This window comes from Electrona antarctica (assembly GCF_951216825.1).
Source record: "Electrona antarctica genome assembly, chromosome: 7".
Lineage (NCBI taxonomy): Eukaryota > Metazoa > Chordata > Actinopteri > Myctophiformes > Myctophidae > Electrona > Electrona antarctica.
Window position 1 is genome coordinate 31760119 of NC_136812.1, and position 6072 is coordinate 31766190.

A 6072-nucleotide genomic window follows, 5' to 3' on the forward strand; every position below is an offset into this window, starting at 1 on the left:
ATGGGTTCTCTGGAACAAGTGAACCTCAGGGTGAGGGCGATTAGAGCGTCGCCTCACGGCGAGTCACACAGCACTGCAGGATCTGGGTGTTCTCATCCCTGAGCAGATCACACAGGTAAGTCACAGCCATCTTAACTACTTAAACCCTGTATACGTTGTGGACCAGGGTTCCCCAGTGGTCTGTACTTGGGCCCCATCCTTTTACAGTAGCTCTCTACACTTCAATCCCTTCTCCATAAATAGCAGATCGATATATTTGTAGCTATTTAACATGTATCAAATGCTTACCTCCTAATTTAGTGGTATTCATTAGATTTCCTTGGATAGACCCTCTTTGCAAAGGTATTGTAGGACAACAGTTAGACTACAAGAGATGTAAATTACTGTAATTACATCTCTTGTAAAGTTGTAAGTCTAACCACAGTAATTATTAAGGCTAAGGCTAGATCAGCTGAATACTTTATTGAACAGTTGAACACAGATATGCTCATTTAAAGAGGTGATTGATGTCAGCTCGGGGGATCCTCACAAGACAGGAATGAAACCCCTGTCCTTCGTTCGGCAGGTTGGTCACAATATTATTATGACAGGGTTAATGTTTGGGGGACAAAGGTCAAGGTCATCATGATAAAGCCCAGGGTCAAAATGACATGACCAGTCCACACACGCTGCCCATGCTCCTGGACGAGGCAGGGGACCGACTAGTGCCCTACCGGCTGAGAGAAGACAAGGGACGGTGGAGGTGGAAGAGCTGCAACTGGCTTTGCGCACCACTAGGGGGAGGTGCCAGCCCAGAGCTATTTACATCAGTAACCCAGGGAATCCTACAGGTACAGTCTCTCCTGCATATAGAGATATCGGTTTGATCTTTCTTGTAATCAGTGGTGGAAAGTAACTAAGTACAAGTACTGTACTTAAGTACAGTTTTGAGGTATTTGTACTTTCCTTGGTAGTTCCAATTTCCAATACTTTTACTTCTACTCCACTACATCTCAGATCCAAATGTTGTACTCTTAGGCCTCACTCACACCTTCGCAACAGACTGATGTATGCTTGTTGTATACAAAGGGTGTGATACATCTTGCCCCAATGCATTTCCAATGGGAGTCACATGGTTTGACACAACATTTGTGTTGTATGAGGGGGAGGGGGGCAGTCGAAACACAGCCGAAAGCCATACAACAGCTTGTGGACTACAAACCATGTGACTTCTATTGGAAATGCATTGGGGCGGCCATGACACTCACAACATTCATACAACAAGCATGCATCAATGTTTTAAAGGTCTGAGTGAGGCCTTACTCCACTATTTTTTTTTTAAACTTTAGTTACTAGAACTTTACTTTTGATTGAATTTTGATTATTATTACAGAACATACAGTAACCACTTCAGCGTACATTTCGCCATTTGAAAATAGCCTACAAGCTCACAATGCATCACGATGTGATGCATTGTGAGCTTGTAGATTTGCTATTTTCAAAAGATTCGTATACATTTGAAAACTTGAAACGTGACATTCTGCACCATGAATACTTTTACTTTTGGTATATATTTTGACGCCAATACAGTACTTTTGCACTTTTACTCAAATACATTTTGATTTCGGACTTGCCAGTTGCTACTTGTAACAGAGTATTTCTGCATTGCAGTATTGATATGTTTAATGTTTTCCACCACTCCTTGGAGTCATTAGGAGTCACACAATGTCATGTGTTCTGCTCAGGGGTCATCGCCATGCCGGCTTGTGGTGGACATTTCTGTCAAAATTTAAAGTTTTGCCACGGACATACGTGAGTGGACAATAATATTACCAGAAACACATAAAGAGCTAGCCCTGAATGACCATAACAGGTCTGTAACTTTGAGAGTGTACAAATGGAACCATATTTGGTTACGGGCCCATTTGGTTCCATTTGTACACTCTCAGAGTTAATAAAACATTTTTAATGTATAAATCAGTGTCATACATATTCTGAAAAAAGCCTGTAGACTGACATTCAGTAATTGGGTCTCAAGTACGACAACATTATAATGTAATATAAATAAAGTTTATTATTATTATTATAATGGTGTGGGGGGAAAAAATCTAAAATGTGCCACGGACAAGACCAAGTCTTTGCCACGGACAAGACCAAGTCTTTGCCACGGACAAGACCAAGTCTTTGCCACGGACAAGACCAAGTCTTTGCCACGGACAAGACCAAGTCTTTGCCACGGACAAGACCAAGTCTTTGCCACGGACACATTTGTCCGTGTACGGACATGTTGGTGACCCCTGGTCCTACTACATAGGTTATGTGCAGGACAGAAAATCAATCGAGGAGGTGATCCGATTCGCTGCAGTTGAGGGTTTGTTCCTGTTGGTTGATGAGGTAAAAAAACAACTCTGCCATCATATCGATGTTTGAGACTCATTTACAGTCTTTTAGTCTTCCACGCTCCAAAATGAGCGTCCGTTTTATACGTGGTCTATAATCTCTCTCCAGGTCTACCAGGACAGTGTGTAGGGGCAAGACAGAGAGTTTGTTTCCTACAAAAAGGTGCTGTTTGACATGGGACGGGCGTACTCGCAGACAGTGGAACTGGCCTCCTTCCATTCCATATCCAATGGTGTCACAGGAGAGTGAGTTTGGTCTTAGGGCTTTTTAAAAGTTGGCAATCAATCTCAAATGAAACAGTGCATTCATGTAAATACTACCCACTTTTCACCGCTTTCAACACTGGATATATCAATCTCAGGTTTCTGAGTTTTCTCAGTTGCATGTCTCACATCTGATAGACTGATAGACAATGTTATTCAGTGTGATGTCTTCTATAGCAAAGATATAGGTATTGCTGTGTCAATGCAAGGAAGAAATTTGACTTTGGACTGATGAGGGACGGTAAAAGTACCCGATTCTGGGAGCAGGCTATATACATTGGACTTCGAGTTAAAAGGACATTTTAGTCTGTAGCTAAACAATCATCTGTAGGCTATAGCTGTGCTTCCTCTGCATGATCAGATGTGGACTGAGGGCAGGATACATGGAGCTTGTTAACATGGACCCAGCAGTGATGCTGTTTGCTGAGACCTTGCTGTGCACTGATATCAGTGCTCCAGTCCTGGGCCAACTGGCTCTGGAGCTAATGGTCAACACTTCCCATGGCACCAACACACAGGTACGTATGGGGCAGGGCACACAGTTAATGTTCAAATGTAATCCATCACTTCTGTACACGTTATTTTCAATTCCAATACCCATTTAGGACAGACTATTACTAGGACTAGGCTATGATTGAGGTGCTATAGTATAGTACCACTGTTGTGTAATGACATTCTTGGATGCAGGCGCAGGTTTCAAGGATGTTTAATAAATCCAGGCAAAGGTACAACTAAGGGAATAGGCAAAACTCGTAGTCAAAGGCAAAGTTAGAAAGCAACAAACACTGACAAGCTATGACGGGACGGGGCGGGGCGGGGCGGGGCGGGACCGTGTAGAGTGGCTAGTGTCTAGTGCAGGCAAACAATACTGACTGAAGTGAAGTGGCAGAGGGGGTGATTATATAGGTGTGGACTAATGAGGAGCAGGTGTGTATAGTTAGTAGGTTGGAGATGATGATCTCTGGAATGAGGGCATGGGCGTGGTCCTGACAGTATGGTTCTTCAGAGGTTCTACTGGTTCTTCAGCTTAATTTAGGCACATCGAATGGTTCTATATATAGCATCATTTTGACAAAGGTACTAAAGGTGTGCACTGATATCAGTGCTCAAGTACTGGGCCAAATATATAGCAGCATTTGACAAAGGTTCTATATAGAACTTTTAACTTAAACCCTATACTTAGTTGACCGAGGTCCCCCAGCACTCTATACTTGGTCCAATCTGAATATAGGCGATTTACAAGCTTACAATGTCAATGCGTCACAATGCATTGCATTGTGAGCTTGTAGATATACTATTTTCATTGGATTTTCAATAGGCCTATTAAAGACGATATAGGTTTCAAATGATTACTAATTACAGGTGCTGTATAGCACTAAAAAGGTTCCCCTATAATTGTGAGCCAAATAATCACTTTTAGTGCAATTTTATATGCTAGATGCTGTTTCTCTCTGTTCCCCTAAAGTAGTAGTTTCTCTATCTTTATCAGTACCTGCCATGCTACAGTGCTGTACTATGGCTCTAGTTCAATGCGTAACTAATTAAATTAGTAGTTAGTTATAAATTAGTCATTTATACATAAGTATTGTCGTCTTTCTGTGTTCCTCTTTGTCTTTGTGCCATTCTCCTTCCTCTCGTCAGATGTCGGGAATGGAGGCAGATGTTCTGTACTGTCAGAGCTTACTGGAGGAGGAGGGCGTGTGTGTGGGAGCAGGTTGTGAAAATGGCCAGCCAGGTGACAGCTATCACCTCAGGTAGGATGATGATGATGGTAATTATGATGATGGCATATTTCATTGATGTTGATCATACTGATCGCGGTTCGGGCGGTTCGATTCGTGGAAACAACAGAGGGGGTGACATTTTCTTAACCACTTATGTCCTGTACTAAAAATGACCGATCTCTACAAGATCACAATGCATTGCGTAGTTATTAGAATAAGAAATGAACTGGAAGATGGAACTATCACTGATTCATTGTTTCCAATTATATACTGTAACATAAAAATAATAATATTAAATGAAGCTCACAAAAACAGACCCTCTAACACAGATTGCCAATAAAGGTACTGTAGACAGAGAGCCATTATGTTTTTGTTTAGTTGGAGGTGATTCAAGTGTTACTTATGGAAGCATGTTATGGCGAGGTGTTGTATATGCATCTCATTGTCCTGTACCTGCAGCCAGGTGGGTGTGTAGTGGCACTTTATTGTACATGAACTGCAATTGAGGCCAATATTCTATATTCTAAATTGTTCTTAATTTTCTTATACTGTAATTAGAAAGGTTTGTTTCATTGTGTGCTCGTGCTCGCGCGCGCATGCGTTTTATTCCTCTCAGGCTGTGTGTTCTGGTGCCTCCTGCCACCCTAGAGATGGTGTTGGCACGGCTCAGCTCTTTCCACCTGCGCCTTCTGGACAAATGTTCCTGCACACACCCAGGACAGAAGAGTAGAACATTGTGAATCTCTAAAATGGTCAACATTCAAACACATCATACATAATAATCTAAGGTTGGCTTTTTTTTGTTTTGCTTGTTTTGCTGTGCACCTTCATCATGCTCTACAGAGAATGGTCCGTACTGATTTTGGTGACCCCAGGACCTTTCCTCTAGCTCCACCCTTAGGTCCACTTGTACACAACATATCTCATGTGTGGATTGCCATGAAACTTGCAGGGAGATGAACCCTTTTGAGAGACAAACTATCCTCTAGCGCAGGGGTTCTCAACCCGTTTTTTTTTTGTGCAACTGAATGGCTGGAAAATGGAAATGAAGAGTTTACATATAGTACACATAGTACATGCATACACCTTCCCATATGATTATATCTGGTTTCAGTATTTATTAGCAGTCAATTTATATTGGGGGTCGGGAGGGGGTGGGGCGGGGGTCCCGAGACATTGCCAAAGCATTTCCGGGGGTCCCCGACGCCACCCTCTGCATGGACACAATCTCATGAGAAAATTGCAGGATGAACCTGTCACACTCACATGTAGACTTGTAGGTGTTGTATTTCCATGTTATGTTTAGTTGTTTTGGTTCTATGTTCTTGTCCTCCCCATGCTGTAATGTGTAATCAGCCCTCATGTGTATATTACTCTTGTTCCCTAGTCAGTTCCTGTCAGTTCCTGTTGCATCGTTTGTCTGTAAGGTTTTATGCCACACTGTGGAGTGGATCTCCACAGTGTGGCAGCTTTAGCTAATGCAATATGTTCACCTACGGTATAATTAAATTCCCAATCATGGGTTTTGAACACTATTCTGTCTGGCCGTCCTGCATTTGGGTTCTCAGTTCTCACCACACCACCAGGTCGTGACAGAACCCTATTGATTTTGGTGACCACATGGCTTTCCTTTTTCATACAAATTCTCAAATAAAAAAAAAACGCCCCCAGGTGGAGAATGTGTCATCAGAATGTTTATTTTAATT

The 6072-nt window shown here is 42.2% G+C and overlaps 1 pseudogene across 1 annotated transcript; it reads left to right on the top strand.

Moving 5' to 3' along the window:
- On the top strand, positions 1 to 5106 carry LOC306926197 (alanine aminotransferase 2-like; annotated as a pseudogene). Its single transcript has 8 exons — positions 1 to 30; positions 482 to 565; positions 639 to 830; positions 2294 to 2373; positions 2488 to 2624; positions 3004 to 3160; positions 4284 to 4396; positions 4983 to 5106. The product of its transcript is annotated as an alanine aminotransferase 2-like (transcript).
- The last annotated feature ends 966 nt before the right edge of the window (positions 5107 to 6072 follow it).